This window comes from Oncorhynchus gorbuscha, linkage group LG21, assembly GCF_021184085.1.
Source record: "Oncorhynchus gorbuscha isolate QuinsamMale2020 ecotype Even-year linkage group LG21, OgorEven_v1.0, whole genome shotgun sequence".
Taxonomy (NCBI): domain Eukaryota; kingdom Metazoa; phylum Chordata; class Actinopteri; order Salmoniformes; family Salmonidae; genus Oncorhynchus; species Oncorhynchus gorbuscha.
The window spans coordinates 22,617,777-22,644,375 of record NC_060193.1 but is presented as its reverse complement, the minus strand read 5'-3'; the positions used below and the strand labels follow the sequence as shown (position 1 = coordinate 22,644,375).

Here is a 26,599-nt window from a genome sequence, read left to right as displayed (position 1 = left end):
TGCGAGCATAAGGCAAAAGATTCTGTGGTCTGAGACAATTTTACTATTTGGCCTGAATGTAAAAGAGCTATGTCTAGAGAAAATGAGGCACAGCTCTTCACCCGTCTAACACCATCCCTACTGTAAAACATGGTGGTAGCAGCTATGCTATGGGGATGCTTTTCAGTGGTAGGGACGGGGAGACTGGTAAGGTTAGAGGGAACAATGAATGGAGCCAAATATAGGCAAATCCTTAATGAGAACCTGCTTCAGAGTGAAAACGACTTTAGACTGAGGCAAAGATTTACATTCCGACAGGACAATGACCCTACGAATACAGCCAAAGAAATGCTGGAATGGCTTCAGAACAAGAATGTGAAAGTCCTTGAGTGGCCCAGCAAAAAGCCCAGGCTTGAATACCATTTGAAAATCTGTGGAAAGACTTCAAGATTGCTGTTCACTGCCGCTCCCCATCGAACTTAAAAGGAGGTTGAGAAAATCTGCAAGGAATGGGAGAAAATCCCATGTGCAAAGCTGATACAGACATACCCAAGACGACTCAACTGTAATTGCTGTCAAAGGTGCTTCTACAAAGTATTGACTCGGATATGAATACTTATGTAAATGAGATTTCTCTTTAATTTTCAAAACATTTCCTAACTTTTCTATAAACATATTTCCACTGGGGTATTGTGTGTACATGGGTGAGATGTGAATTTTTTAAAATATTTTTTCAAATCCATTTTGAATTCAGGCTGCAACAACATTTGGATTAAGTCAATGGGTATGAATACTTTCTGAAGGCACTGTATATGTCAAACTCCTAATTGAGTGGAGGAACTTGAAAGGCGGGTAGAGAGGGATCATGCATATCATGTCAATCAAATCACGTCTGTATTAGATTGTGTATCACAACTCTCTTCAGGAAGTTAGCGGCTAAAAATGTAAATTAAACATTCACAGACACGAGGAAGCAATGTCATACACCACAGCCTCTCCAATGACCATTTCCTGCATTCTACCATAGTCTATCATACTTCTCCCATTCAACATGACCCACATCGTTCGAGGTCGTGGGTTTGTGACGAGGAGAGCGGTGATGGGCACAGAGAACCCAGGTGTCCAGCTGAGTCTCTGTCAGCCGTGACAGGTAGAGAGGCAGCTCAGTTAGGCTGTCACCGCTCCTCCCGACCTCTCCTGCGGTGCCAAACTGCAGCTGGTGGCAGCGGTGGGATTTCGCGGGAGCGGCAGACTGTAATCAGTCATTATGTCAGCAGCGGCCCTGGGAGCCCCGCTCCGGCTCATTCAGCCAAATAATAAGCAGCAGATAACGGTGCTGCCGCGCAGCCAGGGGCCCCGCAGGGCGAGGAGCTGGAAAATGGAGCCTTTTCCACTCGTGGGTGTACACAAAGATATCGCCTTCAATCAAGTGCTGGAGTAGACTTTCATAGACCCCCAGCAGCCTCACTCACCTTAGCCAACCTCACGGTCAGAGGGACACGCACTCTGCTGGTTGTGGCTAACATGGAACGTGTGTGTGTGTGTGTGTGTGTGTGTGTGTGTGTGTGTGTGTGTGTGTGTGTGTGTGTGTGTGTGTGTGTGTGTGTGTGTGTGTCTGTCTCTGTTCGGTCTGTCTTGGTCTGAATTCAATATCCCCTTAATAGATCTATATGTGTGATATTGAGGTTCAGAAACCAAGTGTTATGGATCAGAAGGATGACACCATAAAATGCATACCTAAGGTTGATGTGTAGAAGCCTACATGTACTAGTATTCCAGAACATTGGGTGAACCTGATGATCGTTTCACCATAAAATTGGAACTTTCAAAGCGTTTGCCAAATATGCAACTTTTAATCTGCGTATCAAGTGGCAGCTTTCCGCCATCATTCTTAAACCAGGCGATGCACCCAACTGGCACGCTATTCCCTATATAGTGCACTACTTTTGACCGGGGCCTATAAGGGCTCTGGTCCACAGTAGTGCACAATGTAGGGGGAAAAGGATGCCATGTGTGAGAGAACCGATAATGCTGGCTGTTGAAACGTGTATTAAATTGTCTCCCCACCACCCTCCGAATCCTCCTCCTCTAGATTTTTGTCATTCCATAACAAGGTCCACAGTCTCCCATTGTCCCTCTAGCATTCCACAGCTCAGTAGTATTGACTGGTTCTGCTGGGTGACTGGTGCCATATTACATCCATTTATCATCGGCACTACAGAGCGCTCACAACGTCAGATTCTCTTCACCAGACATTTGACTTCTACTTTTGTTCAACAAGGCTCACTCCATCCGCAGTGATTGCCTTGTCTATAACTCGTGGCTACCCACATTCTACACATGTCCACATCCATAATACAAAGGAAAGGTCTGTGTTCCCTTTTGGGAGTATTCTTTCCAACGGTAACAATGGTTGGAGGGAAATTTGCTCTACAAAAATTGTTAGGATATTTTGTTGTTGCTTTTATCGCTTCATTTAGGTGCTACTTGTTGGAGATTTGGTTCAGTGAACCACGCTTGGGTGTTGTGACCTTGGCTGAGACTTGAAGACTTGAGCTGATGCCAAAGTTTGACCTCAACTGGTTAACACCTATCTGCTCATACTGTTGTAATTGGTTAACTTGGCTAACTCAAAGGCAATAGTCGCATAAATGACCACACACACAATACTTTCTTTCAAGATGAACTGTTACCTTCCAGTACATGACAAATGGATGACTACATATCAGCTCATATCTAGACTGATGAAATAATTTATGAGCATGCTTATCATACTGTCACATTGTGAGACCACATCATGTAGCTAGACTATGAGCTCAAGTTTGATCCCTCGCAGTGAAACTAACACCCATACTGATTAATAGACACTGGCAGTGATGATGTTAATCATGAACTGAATCCTGCAGTCTAAGGCGGAGTGTCCCAAATGGCACCCTGTTCCCTATGTCGTGCACTACTTTTGTCCAGAGGACATAGAATGAATGGGGAGCCATTTGGGATGCAGCCTAAATCGCTCTTAATCTGACTCCTGTGACGTCTTTATTCCTGCACCTGTGGCTTTAACTTTCATGTGTTATCAGCCGGGATATTTCTGTGCCTTTCCTGTGGCTACAACTTCCCCCTAATGAACAATTACCATCAATAATTGATTGAGATGAAAATGTAAGATTCTTTTGTGCCGGGCACAAATTCAGGGAGGCACATTTGGGATTTGTTCCTCTTTCAGCCCCTTGCCGTAAGACATTTTAAGCACCTCACTTCGGTGAATCTTTTTTTTATGGCTTTTGTTGGCGGTGCAGCCAGAGAAACCAAAGGTCCACTTAGCGGCTCCACTGTCACACAGGAGTCGATGTGAAACGTCACCGTCTCTAATCTTGTTTATGCTTTTGGTGGTTGTAAGCCCTCTCTCTGTAAGCCAGCTTTGTGTCAAACACAGCTGGGTAACCTCGTATAATTGCAGCTGAGCAGAAATAATTGGGGCAGCAGCTTGAATGCAGCCACTACACCCAGGTCATTTACAGACTTCTATCTGTTGGCTTGGCCAGGGCTGGAATGTGGGTTACACAGGTTTCAGAACAAATGTGTCACATAATGAATTGTAATATTCAGGCCACTTTAATTCAAGTGAAAGGAATGTGACTGTGTACATGCGCCTGGATGACGATAAACTGATGTGACGTTGGCTTACAGTACATTAGCTAACAATATAAGACTGTGGCGCTCAAACTGAAATGTGATATTTGAAATGCTGAAGCGTTGGAAATGTTGCGATGGCGAGCACATTTTTGTATTAGTTACAAAAGCACTCTGACAATTTATCAACCTGACATTTCATTTATAATGTTAACAGCGAGATGGATGCATTTTATTTAACAGATTACTAAATTATCCAATCTTTCCATGACTCCCTAGTACAATCTGAAATTAGACTTGAACTGACAAACCAACTATTTGTCCTCTCACCTGATGCTCTGTCATCCCCACTCCATATACAATCCCTTGACATGTAGGCCAAGTATTCTGTACAATACATGCCACAATACAACAGACAGTCGCTTTGTTTTTACCTAATCAGCCAAAACCTCTACCAGAAGAGCTAGCCACCTTTAGCCACCCAGTGCTTGGCATTAGATTGGCTGCTTGTGGCTGTGTAGAATTCATCATTGCCTACAAATAGAGTACAGCCCTATGTCCAATGAATCCTCCATCCCGATGTGGTCAATAACTTGGGCTTCCGTATAATCAGTGGGAGTGTGGGATACGTGAGGCCACGGCAGCTCCCAGGAGAATACTTTTTCGCCCGCGCTCGATTGATGACTTTGAACGGGGCCTGTCTTGGCTTAGGGGGAAATTTGGATTGGAAAGTCTGTCGAGAGCAGTTTTAATTCTACCGGCAGTAAAGGATGAAATTGAGCAGGAATGAAGTGCTTTTGGTGCATCGATCTTGCTCTGGTCTCTGCCGAGACAAAGGGAGATGAAGACAATTGTAACCTTCTCTATCGCCTGGCTGAATGCAAATTGAGCAACCACATCCGTCTTTCTTTTCTAATAAAAGGGAAAAAGCACACAGGGTAAGAAAGCCCCTCTCAAGCTATCAACCATGTCCAATTAGAGCAGGTCTCTGAAAGTAGTACAGACAGACAGTCAGCCTGCACTGTGGCCATACAACCACTTTCACACAGTCTTATTTTATGATGTTTGGATCTGTTTTGACAGATGACAAAGGTAGCCAACCCCAGTTCCCATACTGTTGTCTCTAGCACGACAAGGGTGGCCAACCCTGGAGGGGTTGCAGTAGCCTGCTGGTTTTTCCTTCAAGGCTGTCTGCCCACCTGGGTGTTAAGAGACTGACTGGGTCCTTGATTGCTTTTTTTAAGGCCCCCTAAATAGGATTGTGGCTCCAAGTTGGCTCTCCCCAAATTTAAAATACATGGATTGTCTTTTAACACATAACAGCGTTCAGCTTTTGTTTTGCTTCCTAATGAAGAGTACTTTCCTGCTGGTTCTTTGCGCTTCACCCTGGCCAGGAAATCTGCAGTAACACACCAACAGATGCAGCGAGTCCTCATGCATAAGAAACCCCACTCCGACAGCCATCTGTCTCCCTGTGTCTGTTACCATGCGCCTGCAGTTTGTTTTGTTAGCGCCAAGCGCTGTATGCAAGTTTAATGGCTTGCTAGACACGCCATCCAATCTCATGGTCCTCGCACCTCATTCGGACAAAAACGCATTCCCCGACCTATATCTGACCAGAGTAACAGAAACCAGAACAATCTCTACTGAGGGTTCCATAACTCTGAGTAGGTCTGCCATTGCTTAACTATGCTATACTGTTACCCCACAAGACTGCTGGGTTGAATTATGTTGCCGGGCTAAATTAAAAGTTGAACCTCCTTTGACCTTAAAGAAACCCTAACAACAACAACAGTAGCAGCACCATCCCAGCATGTAGCTGTACAACTAGCAAATAGCAAAGAGGTCAGCCAGATCACTCTTACCACTCCGTGGCCTGACAATAAAATGAGGGGCTATTCTGGAAGTGAGGAGGATTTGAAAAGGGAAGTGCACATTGACGTGAGAAAAATGCAGTCAGACACCACATAAGCAATATAGAGACTTACCCATTTGTTTTGTCTGATGTTTTGCTTGCAACATGCCCAATTAGAAAGAGGCCAACAGTGAGATAGCGAGAGCTCGCAATCTGCTTCAAAGAGTCCCAGCAGCATTAGTATGCAGCCCTCTCTTCCTCAGTCAAGCATAGAGAACTGCTACCCACAACACAATGCCTGCCATAATGATTACTTATGCCATTTTTTGTGTGCTAGGACAGCAGTCATTTTTTTTCTTTCAGCTTGAAATGACTGTTCTCTATTTTTGTGACAATATCCTGCCCAACTTTATCTGGATAGTTAATGATAACTGGAATCATGACTGTACTTGAGCGATTCCATTCATCACAATGTCACCCTTGGCAACGCAGTGAAGGCGATTTATCGGAGGACTTAGCTTTCTCGAAGACGCCCAACACTCTTTTTCATTGTTTTCATCTGAAAGGCAAATGTTTACCACCAACACCGCTATTGACTCTCTTGCCAGCTTTGACTGTATTCCTCCCAGGATAAACATTAGCAAGGGGAAGCTAGAGTGTTTCTTAGCCTAGCATGTTTTTATTTTAGCCGTTGCGGCGCAAGACTTCCCTCACTGCAGATGCCCCAATGAGGACACGGCCCTTATTTCTCCCTGCCCCTGTGAAGACGAGAACACATTAGCCGAGGCACAATGTCACTTTACAGCAGTCGACTGTCGGTTCTTATCGCGTAAGCCACCGGCTCTAGCCCGTGTTTATTGTTTTGTTGCCTACATGTTTAATGTAAACTAGGCAATACAAATGTGATTTACTTCGTTGATAACCTGTGGATTCAGTGGTTGACCCTTTTTCTGTACATAGTGGTTGATGCCTTTAATATAGCACTATTGATGGCTACTCGAGGTATAGGCCTTGTTACATTTACATTTACATTACATTTAAGTCATTTAGCAGACGCTCTTATCCAGAGCGACTTACAAATTGGTGCATTCACCTTATGACATCCAGTGGGACAGTCACTTAACAATAGTGCATCTAAAACTTAGGGGGGGGGTGGGGTGAGAGGGATTACTTAACCTATCCTAGGTATTCCTTAAAGAGGTGGGGTTTCAGGTGAGAAATGGAATCATTTAACTGAGCAAACCAGAAACTGTTCATTACATGAATTTAAACAATACAAATCATTTTTTTTTTTTTTTTTTTTTTTTTTTTTTAACCTTTATTTAACCAGGCAAGTCAGTTAAGAACACATTCTTATTTTCAATGACGGCCTGGGAACAGTGGGTTAACTGCCTGTTCAGGAGCAGAACGACAGATTTGTACCTTGTCAGCTCGGGGGTTTGAACTTGCAACCTTCCGGTTACTAGTCCAACGCTCTAACCACTAGGCTACGCTGCCGCCCCCTTGTCAGTAACGTCTTATGCTTAACTCCTTTCACAATCGTAGTTGTTTCTGGCATCTTACCGAATGACTTTCCAATGCACCATTTAGAATCTCTTTGGTCAGTCACTTTAAAAAAAATTGCTTACTATTTTTTACATCAATTTGACTGTCCACTTGTATTGTTAGAATAGGCTCTATAATATCAAAAACTTGTATAACTATTGTCAGTATTAAGAAATGAATATTCCAGCATTTATACAAACAGACATTTATATTATTACTTAAAGGTGCATTTGCGATTCGACCATTTCAAAGTGCCCACTTTCATACATTTAGTGAGAAGAACCAAGTCAGTCAGTCAGTCAATTCACATGGCCATGTTTCTGTAACTGTAATCCAGCTATATCTGTATTAATCCCTGATTTTTAAATTCTGGACTACAGGAAACTGAGTGCTGAGCACGCCCCCATCCACAACACATGCCAGCCACTACATTACTCGGGCTGAGCTCCCTGCCATGAAGGACTTAAAAATGGTTAGACTCCAGCCACCCAAGTCATAGACTGTTATCTCTGCTACCGCACGGCAAGCGGTACCAATGCACCAAGTCTGGTTACAACAGGACTCTGAACAGCTTCTACCCCCAAGCCATTCGACTGCTAAATAGTCAGTCCGGGTAGCTATTGGATAACTATTTAATGATCTGCATTGACACACTTTGCACTAAACCTTTTGACTAATCACACATGCTGCTGCAACTGTTTATCTATTATCTTGCCTAGTCACTTTATCCCTACTTACAGTATATGTACAGATCTACCTGAATTACCATGTGTCCCTGCACATTGACTTGGTACTGGTACCCCGTCCCGTGTGCATAGCCATTTTTCTTTATTTCATTGTTGTGAAGGGCTAGTAAGTAAGCATTTCAGTGTTGGTCTAAGCATGTGACAAATAACATTTGATTTGATTGAAATGAGTTAAAAAATAAAATGATTAGAAGCTCGTTCTATAGTGCTTCTCCCCATCTAAAGCCACCCATAGATTTATGCCCGGGCTGAAGGATGGCTGTCCAATTTTACGCATGAATGGCCGTTCTGCCAGTGTCGGCTATGTTTTAAAAGCCTCTGTCAGATGTACATTTTAGGATATATATCAGTGCTGCCCGTGTGTAATTCTTGTGTAATTCCTGCACACAGTGACTATTTCTGTCAAAGCCCACCAGCAGCTTGTGCATTGCTAAGATTGTTTTACATAATTTCCGCGAGTGTTTGTTGTCCAAGGTGTGTGTGTGATGTGCATGCGTGCGTGTGATGTCTGTGCATGCACAGAGCTCAAATATACTCTACCGGAATACCTTTCCTGTTTTCCCACGTCATTATTCATTATGGAGCTAGTCAAATTATAACTACCTCAAGGTCAAAGTTCATGTCTCGTGTTTTTGCAAATGGGAATGAATCCCAAACTGGGAAATGGGGGAGTTGTCAAGTCAATTACGACTGACACCTTTCTGTGTTGTTTCTTTGGAGGAAGGCTTTTCCTCTCTTGCTGCTTTCCCAGAGATGATACATAGTGAGTTGATAATTGAAAATGTGAAACTATTCAAATAGGCCTGTGATAAAGCCAGGATGTTGTCCACTGAAGGTCATTGGTTGTATTAGCTGCATATTTAGTGTATCCTAATGAATGAAAGACAAAATGGCAGTCCGATCATAGGTGGAGACTTCCAATATGTAGCGGAGTGTCATTTAGACACCCAGAACCCTCTCTTCTCAATGTCATTCTTCATCTGGACAGGCCAATCAACGTTATGGCAATGGGACCTATACAGATGTCCACAATGTGATATGAAAGAGTGACAAGTTCCCCTTTGTTATGATGGTAAGTCAAAACGAGGTCAGGCTACCCATTTAAGATGTTTATACAGGTACAGTCAGGTCTGTTTCTCTGTGTCCCAAATGACACCCTATACCCAATATAGTGCACTACTTTTGACTTGAGCCCTGGACCCGGGTCAAAAGGAGTACACTGTCTAGGGAATAGGTTGCCATTTGGGACACTAGCTGTGTAGTAGTAGTAGTAAAGAATAGCGTTGACGTTGTTCGTCACCTCATGGAGAAATGGGCACACTTTTTAACTCCTTGTTACAGGGGTCCTGGCATATCTCTGCGGTCTCCCACAAAGCCTGAATGGGAACATTGTGTGCGACCCACCGACCCCCCCCCCCCCCCCCTCCCTCCTCTGCTGGTCTGGGTGCCTGTTTGGGTCCAGCACACCTGTCAAACCATGTCGGCAGCGCCTCCGGCACTGACAGACTCCAGAACCCCACTACACAGGCACACACATACACACACAAAGTATTGGTGTTTTATTGAAAGCACACATTGGCCCCCTCACTTATATCAAGGTTGTATTCAATGCTGGGGTCACCCTCTGAGGGGGTCAAGTTCCATATTGGAAAGTGGGAGTTGGGGGGGAGTGGGGGTTGAAGGTAAGGGATGGTAAAGGTTAGTCAGAGCACACACACTTACACATGGAAACGGGACTCTTGATGTACCTTGCCACTAACTCAATTCCCATTTTCAATCAGTTGCAGATTTTTTGGTATCCCATTCACAATGCCCAAACACTGTTTCTGTGTTACGTTTTGCAGTGCTTTTGCAGACACGTTGAGTTTCGTACCAGAAAAGTCTTCGTCCATTCCCCCACTCAAACATAATAGAAAAATGTAAAACAACTGAATGTCAAGTGAAATGTTCAGAGACCTTGTTACGAATCCCTTTTGGCCCGACAGTCTAGGGGAGATGGTAACGAGACCCGTAACATAACCCATGCACATTATAATAGCGAAAAAGTCAAAGTGAGAACGAAATAACCACAGACAACTAAATTACCATCAAACACATGGTTTATTAGAAAACACACGGAAAAAGGGGCTGAACTGGACCCAAGGAAAGAAACAATAAGCATCCAAAACACCTCTAAGCTAGACTAGCCTATTTCAACAACAGCTAACGAACTAACCAAAAATACAGTGGGTGGTCCGCCCAGTTCTAACTAGTGTTTTTAACAAAGTTTACCTACGGGTAGTGTATGCCCATGGGCGACTTGTCTTGTTTCCCCCTTTTCCCACCAGCAAACAACCAAACACCATAACCAAAAACAGTACTCACGTGTGAGGACAAAGTGCTATGGAGGTGCTCAAACAAAAGAAAGGTTAATACACAAAGAGAGAGTAAACCACAGAGACCTACAGACATGGCATTTACAGAGAGATTGAGCTCTAGAGCAAACAACTGACAGGGTTTTTAAACCAAGGGAAAGGAACTGTGATTGGGTAGGAAACAGGAGGAGGTGTGTCTTCTGATTGATTATTGATTGGGGAGTGATGATTTTCAACTGTGAGTGGAGAAGGAGAGAAAAGAACACAGGATACACACACACACACCCACAGGATACCTGTATCCGTAACAGACCTGCCAATACATATTTTTTCAAGTAATTTATTTTCTGTGGATGGGCATTTGCATTTGACAGTATCATGCTCTTACATTCAGCATTGATCTTGATTACATCTCATTTCCCGACAATACCACCCTGCACTGTAAACATGATGCTAAGTGACGTTATCATGAGAGTGGGGAAAAAAAGCTATATTGCTGATTGTTAATGCACACAATGCCATAGCCCTCTGAAGCACTTATGGTGTCAAGTCCCACTAACGTCACCCATACAATTTTCTCCTCTATTGACTTTTTATGTTCTGCTGCAAGGTTGGTCATCCCGGCAAGAGTATGTATTCCAAATAAAGAATAGCATCATTACCATAATGATATTTGATCTCAAAGATAAACACCGCTTTCTTGCCCACACCATGCCTCTGAAGCGTCGGGAGAGGGCAAAATTGTGGGGGTTGCCTTGACACTACTTCGCCTTGACGTGAAGAAAGGCGGCCATCTTTGAAAGATATCTTCCATTGTTATGTACACTTACTGTAAATTGTGGGGTTGACGCTATAGTTCACCTTGACCACCTTTTGTGCGCATGTAATTTACAATGGTGTCTACAACAAGGTTTTACATGGTCGGATTGATGCTATAATCAGACACGCACAAAGGCGTCCATTTTTTAAAGGTATCTTCCACAAGGTGTTCCACGCAAACATTCTGGGGTTGATGCTTGAACCTTGACACATGTTCGAAAATGTGTCTTCAGCAAGAAGACATTTCACACAATCCAGATTTCCCACCCATAGCAGGGATATGAGGACGCCTCCTCCTTGCCTCAATGCTTTATCGATCAGCCATGGAACCCACAGGGGACCGGAGTCTGCACCCCTGCATGTCTAAACACTGGATGCACACGTGCCTACTCATTTTTAACCCAAGCTCGCTTTCTTGCTTTCTGTCATACACACACGCACACACATCACATAGCTCAAGGTTCCTTAGTTCGCTAATAAGGCCAATTAGAGCACAGGCATGTGGAAGCCTCCAGCAGAGTAGTTAAAAGGTTGTAGGTGTTAGATGTACACCCTTCTCCACCTCCCCTCATTGTCATGGAGACCGTGCGACAGAAGGGAGAGAATAAGAGGATAAAGATGGGACTCAGAGAAAGAGAGAATTGAGGGAGGGAGGGAGAGCGAATGAGCGGTTGACGCTAGAGAGAAATAAAGATGAGAAGATGCAGAGGGAGGATAGAGAGAAGGGAGGGAAAGGTGTGATAAGATTATGCAGTTGAAGGGGAGAGAAAGATGGAGTGAGTGAGGAAGAGAACAAGGGTGCACAAAGGAAGGCAAGAAAGCACATTTAAATACATAATCTGCCTGCACTTCCTCTGGTCTGGGTCATCAAACAGTCACAGTCATTTATCAGTTTGCCTGCATTTAATTTGACCCTTGGGTCCAGATGCTCCTCATGCATAGTGTGTGTGTCCTCCTCCATTGACTCCTAATGATAGCCTCTGCTAACACCCCTAGACTGACTCAGCACAAAATCTTTGATCTGCTGAGGATGACTGGAATAACATTTTGCACTGGAATATACACTGTGTACAAAACATTACAAACACCTTCCTAATATTGAGTTGCACCCCCTTTTGGCCTTCAGAACAGCCTCTTTTTTATTTATTTCTCAACTTCCCTAATATTAAGCACATTGCTTATATTTACAACAAGAGTATAGCCTACCTGGCTGGCATGAAAATAAACCATGGGGAAAAGCGACCTCCATTAGCTATTTAAGTGAATAGATGACATGTATTTTTCCCCCCGCTGCCACTGTTTCGAGACCTTTGCATGATTAATTCTCCATTCTAAATATAAACTCAGCAAAAAAAGAAATGTCCCTTTTTCAGGACCCTGTCTTTCAAATAACTTCACAGATCTAAATGTTAAAGGGTTTAAACAATGTTTCCCATGCTTGTTCAATGAACCATAAACAATTAATGAACATGCACCTGTGGAACGGTCGTTAAGACACTAACAGCTTACAGGTGGTAGGCAATTAACGTCACAGTTATGGAAACTTAGGACACTAAAGAGGCCTTTCTACCGACTGAAAATAACCAAAAGAAAGATGCCCAGGGTCCCTGCTCATGTGTGTGAACGTGCCTTAGGCATGCTGCAAGGAGGCATGAGGACTGCAGATGTGGCCAGGGCAATAAATTGCAATGTCAGTACTGTAAGACGCCTAAGTCAGCGATACAGGGAGACAGGACGGACAGCTGATCGTCCTCGCAGTGGCAGACCACGTGTAACAACACCTGCACAGGATCGGTACATCCAAACATCACACCTATGGGACAGATACAGGATGGCAACAACTGCCCGAGTTACACCAGGAACGCACAATCCCTCCATCGGTGCTCAGACTGTCCGCAAAAGGCTGAGAGAGGCTGGACTAAGGGCTTGTAGGCCTGTTGTAAGGCAGGAGCTCACCAGACATCATCGGAAACCACATCGCCTATGGGCACAAACCCACCGTCGCTGGACCAGACAGGACTGGCAAAAAGTGCTCTTCACTAACGAGTGGCAGTTTTGTCTTACATGGGGTGATGGTTGGATTCGGGTTTATCGTCGAAGGAATGAGCGTTACACCGAGGCCTTTACTCTGGAGCGGGATCGATTTGGAGGTGGAGGGTCCATCATGGTCTGGGGCGGTGTGTCACAGCATCATCGAACTGAGCTTGTCATTGCAGGCAATCTCAACGCTCTGCGTTACGGGGAAGACATCCTCCTCCCTCATGTTGTACCCTTCCTGCAGGCTCATCTTGACATGACCCTCCAGCGGGATAATGCCACGAGCCATACTGCTCGTTCTGTGCATGATTTCCTGGTAGACAGGAATGTCAGTGTTCTGCCATGGCCAGAGAAGAGCCCGGATATCAATCTGTGAGGTGAGGGCTAGGGCCATTCCCCCCCAGATATGTCCGGGAACTTGCAGGTGCCTTGGTGGAAGAGTGGGGTAGCATCTCACAGCAAGAACTGGAAAATTGGGTGCTGTCCATGAGGAGGAGATGCACTGCAGTACTTAATGCAGCTGGTGGCCACATCAGATACTGACGGGTTACTTTAGATTTTGACCCCCCTTTGTTCAGGGACCCATTATTAAATTTCTGTTAGTCACATGTCTGTGGAACTTGTTCAGTTTATGTCTGTTGTTGAATCATACAAATATGTACACATGTTAAGTCTGCTGAAAATAAACGCTGTTGACAGTGAAACGACATTTCTTTTTTTCCCGGGTTTTTCACACCTATATTATTTAGTACATGTAAAGATAAGATTAAATCAATAATAGGCTGATGGGTGACAATATTAGCATATCCTTTGATGATCTCCAGTATAAGAAACAAAGTCAATTTTTTCAATTCTTAGTTGCAGACCTCATGTAGCCTAGCCCATAGGCCTATATGTCTTAAGGTTTGTATCACAACTAAATTGGCCAAATCATTTCTTAAAATTATGCACATAAATCCGCTTTACAGGTGATGTAGAGCCTAACTGGCATACATAAGCAGTGTGTAAGTTTCAAATTTGGGGAAGATAATTTTCACCATAAAAATGCACCTTTATAATAAAACCATTACATGCATAATTGCATCTGCTTTGAAAATGATGATTTCCCACTAATAGAACATTCACGCTTATAGGCTACTACCATGTGTGCATTACTGCTCTTATAATGTGAAGAAATAGCCTAATAGTATACTATTCTGTTCTTCTGAAATAGACATTTTCTTCATATCATGTTTCTTTAGACCAGGGATCCTGGCCCATTGTGACTCAAATGCTTCCCAAAGTTGTCAAGTTGTCTGTATGTCCTTTGGGTGATGGACCATTCTTGAAACACACAGGAAACTGTTGCGTGTGAAAAATCCAGCAGCGTTGCAGTTCTTGACACACTCAAACTGGTGCGCCTGGCACCTACTACCATACCCTGTTCAAAACAACTTAAATATGTTGTCCATTCACCTTCTGAATGGCACACATACACAATTCATGTCTCAAGGCCTAAAAATCCTGCTTTAACCTGTCTCCTCCCCTTCATCTACACTAATTTGAAGTGGCTTTAACAGGTGTTCATTAATAAGGAATCACAGCTTTCACCTTGATTCTCCTGGTCAGCAGGTGTTACTAATATTTTGTACACTCGGTGTATTTGTATATATTTGTGGTAGTATTGCTGTGTGTTAGTGTTGACAGTAATTTCATGCCTGTTGTGATATAGGCTGCTATGAGTAATGTTTGCAGACTAGTTTTTGGCAACAGTAATGTTTGTTTGAATAAATGGCTAGTATTTATTTAAATTATGGACAAAACTGCCATGGCTTCTCTACTTCATAGTATACACAATATCAATTGAGTGCTATCCAAGATGGTCCTATTCATAAACAAGACACTTCAATCACATTTTGTCTACATTAACCTCATCCACATATCCTCTGGCTGTTTTCTGGCCTGTAATAACCCCTGGGTCATGAGTCGAGAGATAAGGTTCAGCCATTACCGCTTTTTAGTGCTAATGTGTCGCTAGTAACACCACACTAGTAACATGGGTCTTTGGGTCAGCGGCGGGCAACAATAGATTAGTGACTTCTGTCCTACGACTTCCTGTCCAACCCCTCACATTTTTCACTTCGCTAATAAAGTAAGTTGTTCTTTCATACACTCCAGGGACCGCAAGGGCTGTCCCTTTTGTGTTCTCACTTGTGCGGCTACGCCACAGGCCGTCGCCCTGCATTAATCTTGCGGTAAACATGTGCTCTTTCGCTCTCCTATGTTTTTCTTTTCACTTCTATTTAGTCGACGGTATAGGGGCCTGTTTAGAATGTTGATGGGATGACCCCGTGTGTTGTACAATGGCTGTGCCCTTGAATGCAATCGTGGTATGACGCACACTTGAAGCCACATTCAATGTCCGTACATTTGCTGATGCACTTGCTCTACCTTCAATGCACTGAAGCTGATTCAATGACAACAAACGGTAGAGTTTTGAAAGAACGTGAAGTTAAAGCGAATGAGGTTTATTTTGGTTGATGTTGATTTGAACCGTGAGTCACCCAGATGAATAGTGGCTCGGGCACAGGGTGGGGCTACATTCTCCCACAGCACCCTCTGGTTTGGAGTACCCAGTGATCTTCAGATGTTTTCCTTCGTTTTGTCTTTTCAGCAAAAATGTGTCTTTCCAGCAGGCTAGGGCGATACACTTTAGTTAGAACGACAATGAGATGAATGTGTGTTCTCCAGTGAAAACGCCCCACAGTAAGGCAACAGCATCATCTCAAACACCTGTTAGTAAGTAATGAAAGGCCTCTGTTTCACAACCCATTGAAGAGGTTTTGGAAGCTCTTATCCCCAATGGCCACCACCACTTCTGCCCCACTGAAAGTAGCGGAACAAATCCAACATTTATCTGTGAAAACACCTCCGCTCAGAATGTGTAGCTGAGATACAGAATTATAAGAAAAAGAGAGGCGTGGAAGAAGAAAAGAAAAGATGAATGTCTGAGACAAACATTTGTATAAGAATCCATTACATCTGCATATGGAGCATCAAGATCACCAGTGTGCTGGAGTTTCTTTACTTTTTTAGGTCAGGTGAACCAGGTCCGGTCCCATGTGGCTCAGTTGGTAGAGCATGGCGCTTGCAACTTCAGAGTGGTGGGTTCGATTCCCATGGGGAAGCAGTATGAAAAAGTGCACTACTGTAAGTGGCTCTGGATAAATAACAAATGGAAATGTATAATACTGGACTTGTACTATTTTCAATTGAGATGTTAACTCCAATGTGAACATAATGCTTTGTAATTCGGCTTGTTCCCATTGTGCAAAACTCATTCTGGAGGGGATTGGTGTAATATGGCGGAGCTTTTCCAAACCCCCCTGGGCCTTCAAATAACCGACAGATGCTATGTCTGTCTGACCACCAGCCTAGTTCTCCAGATTGAGCTATGGCGTCTGCCAATCGAACAACAACCCCCGCTTGGACATAATGACGAGACTTGACCCAACGTTAGGAAACAACGCTGGGTCAGATTGTGTGAAGACATTTTTTTTGCCCGAACAACTCCAATTTGGTGGCCTATGGTACATTCTAATGCTAGATTGTATTTTCAAGCAGCAACTATCAGGAAATAAAATGTTTACAGTGCTAGTTTCATCAACTGCTGTACAATATGACATAACACACACAAACAACTTCATTTTGACTGCACTGGGCCTTTAAAGAATCCCGTAAGAGTCTGCTGACATCCAAAGGCTTCTAGCTTCCTTTTAAAGAGCCATTTTCTCTGCTATACAGGTATGATAGAAGAATGAAGTAGGTTAACATGGGCTTTGCTACACAGAAAGCAACAGTTGCCCACTCCTTTGTCAACACTTTGATTAAATCAATATCTTTGAAAATACCACAAGTAACTTTTTTTAATTTTTACTATTCAAATCTGTTTTCTTATATATATTTTGGACGAGAGCGAGGCTATTACCCCGCTAGCCTACCTATTGTTCCTGCAATGAGGTGGATTCGCCATCTTCATCGACTGTTTTCAAAATTTAGATCAAAGCCAAAAAGACTACCAGTATGCAAATTAGGGGAACCAAATCAACAGCTCTCTAACCGATGCAATTCAGTAGGCTCCTGATGAGTCACTCACTTTGATGTCATTGTCTGGCACGTCCTGATGAACTTCATGTAGAAAACATAAATGAGATGTTTAGTTGTCTGGATGCGATACCACAGACACATAACTGTTGTATGATTGTATAAATGGCAAGGATATATAGTTCCTTCAAGGTATTCACACCCCTTTGACTTTTCCCACAATTTGTTACAAATCGGGGTTAAAATGGATGAATAAAAAGAATGTGCAACGTTCTACACAAAATACTTTCAAAGTAGAAAAATTGTAAAAATGTTTTTGATTCATACAAAATACTATTCAAACCCCGAGTCAATACATGTTAGAATAACTTTTGGCAGCGATTACAGCGTTGAGTCTCTAAGAGCTTTGCACAACTAGATTGTACAATATTTGCCCATTTTGTTCTTTTTTAATTTTTTTTATCTTCAAGCTCTGTTAAGTTGGTTGTTGATCATTGCTAGACAGCCATTTAAGTCTTGCCATAGATTTTCAAGCCAATTTGCAGTCAAAACTGTAATGTCAGTTTGGTAAACAACTCCAGTGTACACGACATGACCAAAAGTATGTACACCTGCTCATCAAAAATCTCATTCCAAAATCATGGGCAACAATATGGAGTTGGTTCTCGATTTTGATGCTTTCACAGCCTCTACTACGGGGACAACTTTCCACTAGATGTTGGAGTATTGCTTGCGGGACTTTATTACATTGTCACGAGCATGAGTTCGGTTGGGCACTGATGTTGGGCGATTAGGCCTGGCTCGCAGTCAGCGTTCCAGTTCATCCCAAAGGTGTTCGATGGGGTTGAGGTCAGGGCTCTGTGCAGGCCAGTCAAGTTCTTCCACACCAATTTCGACAACCCATTTCTGTATGGACCTCGCTTTGTGCATGGTGGCATTGTCATGCTGAAACAGGAAAGGGCCTACCACAAAATTGGAAGCATAGAATTGTCTAGAATACCATTGTAAGGTGATACGATTTCCCTTCACTGGAACTAAGAGGCCTAGCCCGAACCATGAAAACCAGCCACAGACCATTATTCCTCCTCCACCAAATGTTATAGTTGGCACCATGCATTGTGGCAGGTAGCAATCTCCTGGCATCCGCCAAACACAGATTTGTCCATCAAACTGCCAGATGGTGAAGCGTGATTCATAACTCCAGAGAATGCATTTCCACTGCGCCAGAGTCCAATGGCGGCAAACGTCACACCATTCCAGCAGATACTTGTTATTGTGATCTTAAGCTTATGTACGGCTGCTCGTCCACGGAAACCCATTTCATGAAGCTCCTGACGAACAGGGCTGACGTTGCTTCCAGAGGCAGTTTGGAACTCAGTAGTGAGTGTTTCAACCAAGGACAGACATTTTTTTGCGCACTTCAGCACTCGTCGGTCCTGTTCTGTGAGCTTGTGTGGCCTACTACTTTGCTGTTGAGTCTTTGCTGCTCCTAGACATTTCCACTTCACAATAACGGCACTTATAGTTGACTAGGGCAGCTCTAGCAGAGCAGAAATTTGACGAACTGACTTGTTGGACAGGTGGCATCCTGAAAGTCACGGTGCCACGTTGAAAGTCACTGAGCTCTTCAGTAAGGCCATTCTACTGCCAATGTTTGTCTATGGAGATTGCATGGCTGTGTGCTAGTATTTATACACCTGTAAGCAACGGGTGTGGCTTAAATAGCTGAATCCATTAATTTGAAGGGTTATCTACATACTTTTGTGTATACAGTGCATTCAGAGAGAAAACAGATCCCTTCACTTTTTCAACATTTTGTTATACTTCAGCTTTATTCTAATATTGATTAAATACAAATGTTCCTCAATCTACACACTAAAACCCATAATAACAAACTCAAAAGTTATTTATGTTAGTATTCATACCCTTTATTCATACCCTTTCAAATGAGACTCGAAATTGAGCTCCGGTGCATCCTGTTTTCATTGATCATCCTTGATGTTTCTTCAACTTGATTGAAGAAACATCGTCCACCTGTGGTAAATTAAATAGATTGGACATGATTTGGAAAGGCACCTGCCTGTTTATATAAGGTCTTACAGTTGACAGTGCATGTCAGAGCAAAAACCAAGCCATGAGGTCGAAGGAAGCTCTGAGACAGGATTGTGTCAAGGCACAGATCTGGGGAAGGGTGCCAATACATTTCTGCAGCATTTTAAGGTCCCTAAGAACACAGTGGCCTCCATCATTCTTAAATGGAAGAAGTTTAGAACAACCAAGACTCTCTTCCGCCAAACTAAGCCTGAATGAAAAACGTCACGTCTTGAGGAAACCAGGCACCGTTCATCACCTGGCCAATACCATCCCTACAGTGATGGTGGTGGCAGCATTATGCTGTGGGGATGTTTTTAGTGGCAGGGACTGGGAGACTAGTCAGGATTGAGGGAAAGATGAACAGAGCAAAGCACAGATAGATCCTTGATGAAAACCTGCTCCAGAACGCTCAGGACATAAGACTGGGGTGACGGTTCACCTTCCAAGAAGACAATGACTCTAATGAATTTTAACATAAGGCTGTAATGTAACATAATGTGGAAAAAGACAAGGGGTCTTGAATACTTTCTGAATATACTGTATATAGTGTATATTTGGCCATGAGTTTTAGGTTATTGTCTTGATGAAAGGCGAATTTGTCTCCCAGTGTCTGTCGGAAAGCAGACTGAACCATGTTTTCCTCTAGGATTTTTCCTGTGCTTCGCTCTATTCTGTTTTCTTTTTATCCTAAAAAAAAGCGCTCTGTAGTCCTTGTCGATCCATAACATGATGCAGCCACCACCATGCTTGAAAATATGAAGTGGTACTCAGTGATGTTTAATTTGTCCCAAACATAATGCTTGGTATTCAGGACGAAAAAGTACATTTCTTTGACACATTATTTTGAGTATTACTTATGAGCATTGTTGCAAACAGGATGCATGTTTTAGAATATCTTTATTCTGTACAGGTTTCCTTCTTTTCACTCTTGTCATTTAGGTTAGTATTGTGGAGTAACTACAATGTTTTGATTTATATTACATTTTCTCTGATCACAGCCATCAAACTGAATGATCCCTGAGCAGTTTCCTTCTTCCCAGGGCAAACTGAGTTAGGAAGGACACCTGTATCTTTAATGACTGGGTGCATTGATACACCATCCAAAGCGTAGTTAAACATTTCACCATGCTTAAAGGGATATTCAGTGTCATTTTATTTTTATTTGTAAAAATGTTTTGCCATCTACCAATGGATGCCCATCTTTGCGAGGTTTGAACAAAAAATGGTCTTTGTGGTTGAATCTGTTCTTGAAATTCACTGCTGGACTGAGGGACATTACAGATAATTGTATGTGTGGGGTACAGAGATGAGCTAGTGATTCAAAAACCGTGTTAAACACTATTATTGCACACACAGTGAGTCCATGCAATTTATGTGATTTATTAAGCTCATTTTTAATCCTGAACGTTTTGATGCTTGCCATTACAAAGTGGTTGAATATTTAATGACAATACATTTCAGCTTTACATTTTTGTATTAATTAATACAAATGTATAAAAACTCAATTCCACTTTGGCATTGTGGGGTATTGTGTGGAGATCATTGGCACAAAAATCTCAATGTAATATTTTACATTCAGGCTGTAGCACATCAAAATGTGGAAAAAGTCGAGGGGTGTTTAATACAGGCACTGTATGAGATTGACACCTTTATATAAATCAGTCAAGCTTGCTGTTCGTCAATTAAAGCACAGTAAGTAGCCTACGAGCCACCACTCCGTGACTGCATATGAAAGGCCAGGGTCCAACATGAACTTTTTCTCAATTAAAAAGTTGACTCGCGGAAGCATGGTGGTGCTTAAAAATGAATGGTCAATCATAATGGTCAAGTACATGATATTTAACCTACGCTTGTAGTCTTCAATTGTTGACTGCGACAGAGCAGGTAAATATTGAAATGGAATGCAAAAGTGCACTGAAAGGATATTTACTGGGCCGAGATGAGCCACTGTACTGATATGTATTTACTGACCCAGGGCCAACAGACCGTGGTTAATGTCGGACTAATGGCATGCAAAATAACATAAATGAATGTGCCAGAAAACAATAGACTTAGTGGATGGATTTCGACTCATCGTTACCACATTAACGTTAAATGGGAAGTGCAAATTCAGTCACATGGAAATTCGACTGCAACCAATTTTGAAAGTAAAAGAAAAAGCGTTTTTCTGCAGATAAATGACAAAATCATTATCTAAAGAAGGTTAATCCTAATTTGTAGAAACAATAAATAGTGGGGAGAGCGCATCAATCTGGTCCACGCAGATTTTTTATTTATTTTTACCAGTGCTTAAATTATTATTTTTTAAACATTTAATTTAACGATATGACATAGTGGTAGCCTACCCTTTTGACCTTTTTATATGGGGATTTGCAGTTATTTCATGGTTGTAGGTCGACATAGCATTTTGACATAATAAGAGCTGTTTGGGAGCCAAGTGAGCCTACTATTGTACGTGAACGGAGCCAAATGAGTCGGCTCACCGAAAAGACCCATCATTACAGTCATACCAGCAGTTTCCCTGCCATCGCTCACTTTGTGATTGACAAGCGCCTCTATCAATAGATTGCTAGAAGATACATATTGTTAATTCTCATCGTATCCGCAGACTTTTATTCTGACTAGCGAATCGAAAGGTAACCATGTTTATTTGAGTTGGGAAAGTGCCCAGCTGAAAATGACTCTGTAATCGGCTATATAGCCGGCGCAAGTGCAAAACACTGTTTGTATGATTTACGATTCCAATCAGATGTGCGGACTTCAGTCGCCTCAATCTGCAGACATTTGTGTCTTGGCTGTGTTTGTGATGGATGAAATTTAATCAAGATCATTTTAAAGGGAATCCATTTCACAGCCCCTGTAAATGCAAAAAGCAAGCCATCATTCCAGGGAGAGGATGACAACACATGTTTTGTCCCGTTCTTCTGTTGCACACACAAAGAAGTCATTGGTGTGTAATTTCTGTTTCAATTATGCACGTTTCTGAAGTACTAATTCGAGAGTAATTGTCATAATCATAAATTGTCTAAATGATAATTTGTCTGTGATTAAGGTCAACCTCTTCACAGCTGAAGCCTTTCAAAAAAGGGGGTGCAGAGAGCGAGATTGATAGAGAGCGAAAAAGAGGAAGAGAATGACAAACCTAGATGCATTTCTAGAGACAATAAGAGAAATGGAGACAGCGATACACACAGTGGGAGAGAGAGAGAGACTGCTAAAATGGAGCAAGAGTAAGAGATTCTGTGAAAATGAAAAGCAGTCATCAAAATTCTTATGTCTTATATGTATATTTACTGCAGTGTTAATGCAATTTAAATCAGGATTGTTGGCCGGCTCCCATCAGAAGGGACCTGTTGAGTCCTAATAAATCAGTCATTAAAAGCTGATGTGACCTGAATCAAAGATGATGGATATACTGACAAGATACACGTCTCTCCGCCCTAACAATGTGAGTCGTTGTCCATAATGCAGCACGGCTGGCTGTCTAGCTCCTGCCTTTCCTTTCTTTGGATTGGTGGATACATCTCATTATTGTAATCCTTTTTTTGAATATTCGGTGAGGGTTGTTGACGTCAACCGCCTGTATTCAATGGAGAGAGAGAGAAGCTACTAGCCTCATGCCATCGATATGCATCGTCATCTCAACAACTCTGATATAAAGTATCATGTCTCAGTATCATTAGACTCGTAACAACTTATATTTGATCATATAAACCTCACATAGCGAATAAGCCAAATATTTTTTTTTGTTGACCAAATTTGCAACTCATTGATTTCCATAAAAAATTCCTTGTTTGGTGGGTGAAAAACAAAAAAAAAACTGTTTGTAGGATGACAGATTTTCCACTGAATTGGGCCTCTCTCTTCCTCTTCCTCTCTGCCTGAATAGCTCTTCAGACACTTTGAAATAACTTCTAATGGCCAGTTGAAGAGACACAAACGGCTCATGTACATGCAAATGTTCATGTGCATAATCGTAAGGATTGTGAGGATCATAATGATGGCATTTTCAAAATAAACCTAACCATCCACATTGTCATGGATTCAATCGTTTAACTATGTTGTGAATATCTTTTTTTTAAACTAATCAAAAACCGGTGTCTTTCTCTGTTCTAGGATGGGATATATGGTTCTAGTCTCTGAGATGTGATGTACTGGATTTGTAAGGAGTTTTGACGAGAGAAGAACCACTCACAGGTATGTGACAAGTCAATCCACTTCCTCATCAGATCAAACAGCTGCTAATATCATGACAAGACTATTCCCTGCACTGTTTCTTCAAACTCACCCCCAAAACACAGAAAATCACGAACACATTTTATTCAGGAGATTCCAACAACATTTTTCAGCTTGCTATCGAGTTCCCCTCTTCGAGTGATTCAACCGACCTGGCATAAATGTGACCTACCGGCTCGATTCGGTCTTATGTAGAAAAATGTGAAATTGTGTGTTTTTGTACCATTTCTAACTCAGAGCTAGAAAATGGTATATCATACACTGCAGTTGAGGAACAATGGGAAAGTAAATAAACTTGTAACCTCACTTTTGAGAAAATGGCCCTTGAATGTTTTTTGTACATCTACTGGAAAGCTCATCTTTGTCTACACCCGTTCAGCATCGTTCACACCCTGTTAAGCTTTAGCCCCACCCATCTCTTTGAGGATTCACATGTGAGGCCATGTACTAAACAATCAAAGATTTCAAGACTAAAGGCTGGTTTCTACTACAGGTGTGTTCGTAAATTCAATCTGGAGTGGCAGAGTGCGCTCAGAGTGCACAATCAAAGCGATGTCAGATTGTCTGTTCATAAATTCAGATCGTTTCACTCTCGGAGCGTTCAGAGCGCTCACTTGACACTCTGACCTAACAACAGCAGTCAAGACCTGGCTGACTTTGGTTAGCTTGGTAGAATGATTTCCCAAAAAATGCATTTTGATAAAAAAAAGTTTACGTTAAACTGGCTCCCCTGTGAGGGAGTGATGTGCGACATGCGCCTAGTTTCCTGAAACTAAACACAAATTCAAAGAAGTTTCCTTTGAAACCATGAATATGCATCTGGGCAAGGTTGCATGTCTATTTAATCTCCTACACCATATTCTAATGATGAGCATTCATGTGGTCCTCCTATTTCACTTGTTTCCTCTCGTGATTTTTGATGAGTTGATGGTTAGGGAAATGCTAGGTGTTAATTAACATATGCAAATCTCCAGGACAGCACTGGTAAACCACTAATATCCCCCCTCAGCGACAGGAGGTTTTTCTGGTCAGTAACCACACCCATCCACCAAGCATGTTTGGATTGCGCTCCCCGATACAAATGATGTTTTCTGTGTAATCGTGCAAAAGTGCAGCTGGCTTCCATTTGGCTGTGCCTCGAGTCTCCACCCGCCTCATGCTAACCCTCCCCCTACCTCTCAACCCTGTCCTTCTGATCCATCTCATATTCACTCCCCATCTTGCTTTCAAATTCGTCATTGTTTTCTTGTGCACCTTTCATCTCTCCCTCTCCAAATCGGATGCAGTCACGCACATGCCCCCACCCCCACACCTGTGGGTTTTGATGAGCTTACCCACACTAATACCCCCCCCCCATCACCCTTCCCCTCTCCTTACTGCAGGCTGTTTTTTTTTCAGTAAATGCCACGCCACTCCGGATGTTTCTTCTCTTTGCCACTCAAAGAGATTGAGGAGAAGATATTGGCTCGCTGAAAAAAAAACAGTTCTCGGACGCCTGACATATCGTCCGCAGCTGCTGGAGTGACTTAATCTTACACTGCAGGATACGTCAGTCGGCGGTCTGAATATGGTGCACGTTATTAGTGGCAGAGGTTAATACATTCTGCGTAAGGTGCGATGTCACCCTTTCCAATAACGCCACACGGAATCACACTGGGAGATTTTGCAATTCATGTTACTTGGCGTCGAGGGGATTTGAATGGCATTTCCTCCTCTGCTGGATAATACAGAAAACAGCGTGGACGTTCTGGCTAAAATTAATCTAAGTGTAATCCCATGTTTATTGTAAAATAAATATGCATTACTGTCCCAGCTAGTCCTTCCCTCTGCACAGTATGAACTGAAGCAAGGACGGGAAGCTGCAGAGTCAAATGTAATTGGCATATTAGTCACAAAGTGACAAGGACGCTGTTGTGCATTTGAATAACATGGGGCAACAGTGAGGGGTAGTTGTGCGGGCTTATAGCTGAAAGCTAGCACATTTAATGCATCTTATCCATGTACAGAGCAAGTCTCAATAGTTTTTTCTTGATTATATTGACATCATTTAGCAGACTCTCTTCTCCAGAGAGACTTACAGGGGCAATTAATGTTTCAATCAGCTAGGGGGTTCGAACTGAAAGGTCGCTGGTTACTGACCCAACATTCTTAACCGCTAGGCTACCTGTCGCCCTTACGTTCCTCCCCTCCAATCTTTTCCTCCATTGTCTTTTGAGAAGGAGGCTATGAGAGAGGGCATGAAGAATCAAGTATAAACAATTGAGATGCAGCCCCATTTTTATAGATCTCTGGGTTTTCAACCTCAACAGCCTGCTGCTCGGATCTCATGTAATAGTAGAAGTTTGCTACTCTATTAGCGTTGAAAGGTGTCAAATGAATTTATATCCGTAGTCTACTTTCATTACAAATCATCTTAATAATTCCCGACATGGAATTAAGATCTCCATTTGATGCACCTTCTTTTGCCTAATGTGGGGTCACTTTGATTTATGTCCAATCTGGCGGAAAGAGACTATGCCGGTGGAACGTTGGGGGAGCCTCTGAATGGGATCCTTGGGAAGTCCCGACTCTGACATCACCGCATTTGAAGTTGAACTTTAACACAGATAAGGTAAGGGTTATGGTTACGGATAGGTTTAGGGTAGGGGTTAGGATTTAGGGTAGGGATGGATAGCACTAAGAATCCCGGCTAGCAGTAAAACTTTACAACCAATACATCTTTCCCAGAGAGCTTTGCATACCCACCTAGGTTGCCCTAGTGACACCAGTGTAAGGTCTATTTGACCACAATGGGTTCTGGTCACATGTACTCCTAGGTTTTGATTTAGTTATCTTAAAGCAGTGTCCTTTGTTTTGTTAGTTTGAGTCGACAGTCATGCTGTCTAGGTCTCTCTATAACGATGCAAAGTAATTTAAATGGAGTTCGAGTAGACGTGAGAGGAATAATTTTGAGAAAAGTCAGCAGCGTCCTCAAATTTTAATTCAACCCGAGGACAGTTGACTTTACAGGTCTTGCTGGTGCTTTGGCCAAAAAAATGACTCAATGCCACAAAGGAAGATCACGTTGGTGGTTGACCTAAAATGACTGAAATAGTCATTTGATGAACTTTTGATATCTCTAGTGGAGAATTTGTTGATACTCTGCCGCATAGAACGTTGTTATCTGTGGCGCCATGGAAGTGTGAGGCATGTTTACGGTCACCTCTGCCCCAGCAGGT

General features: G+C 42.6%; 1 protein-coding gene across 1 annotated transcript in view; it reads left to right on the top strand.

The window, feature by feature from the left end:
• The window catches only part of LOC124007996 (adhesion G protein-coupled receptor L3-like), a 258,366-nt gene that overhangs the window by 25,843 nt on the left and 205,924 nt on the right, over positions 1-26,599 (top strand). Inside the window, exon 2 of the mRNA XM_046318915.1 lies at positions 23,262-23,342. The gene's annotated coding sequence lies outside the window, so the exon portion shown is untranslated. The remainder of the gene's footprint in view (positions 1-23,261; positions 23,343-26,599) is intronic.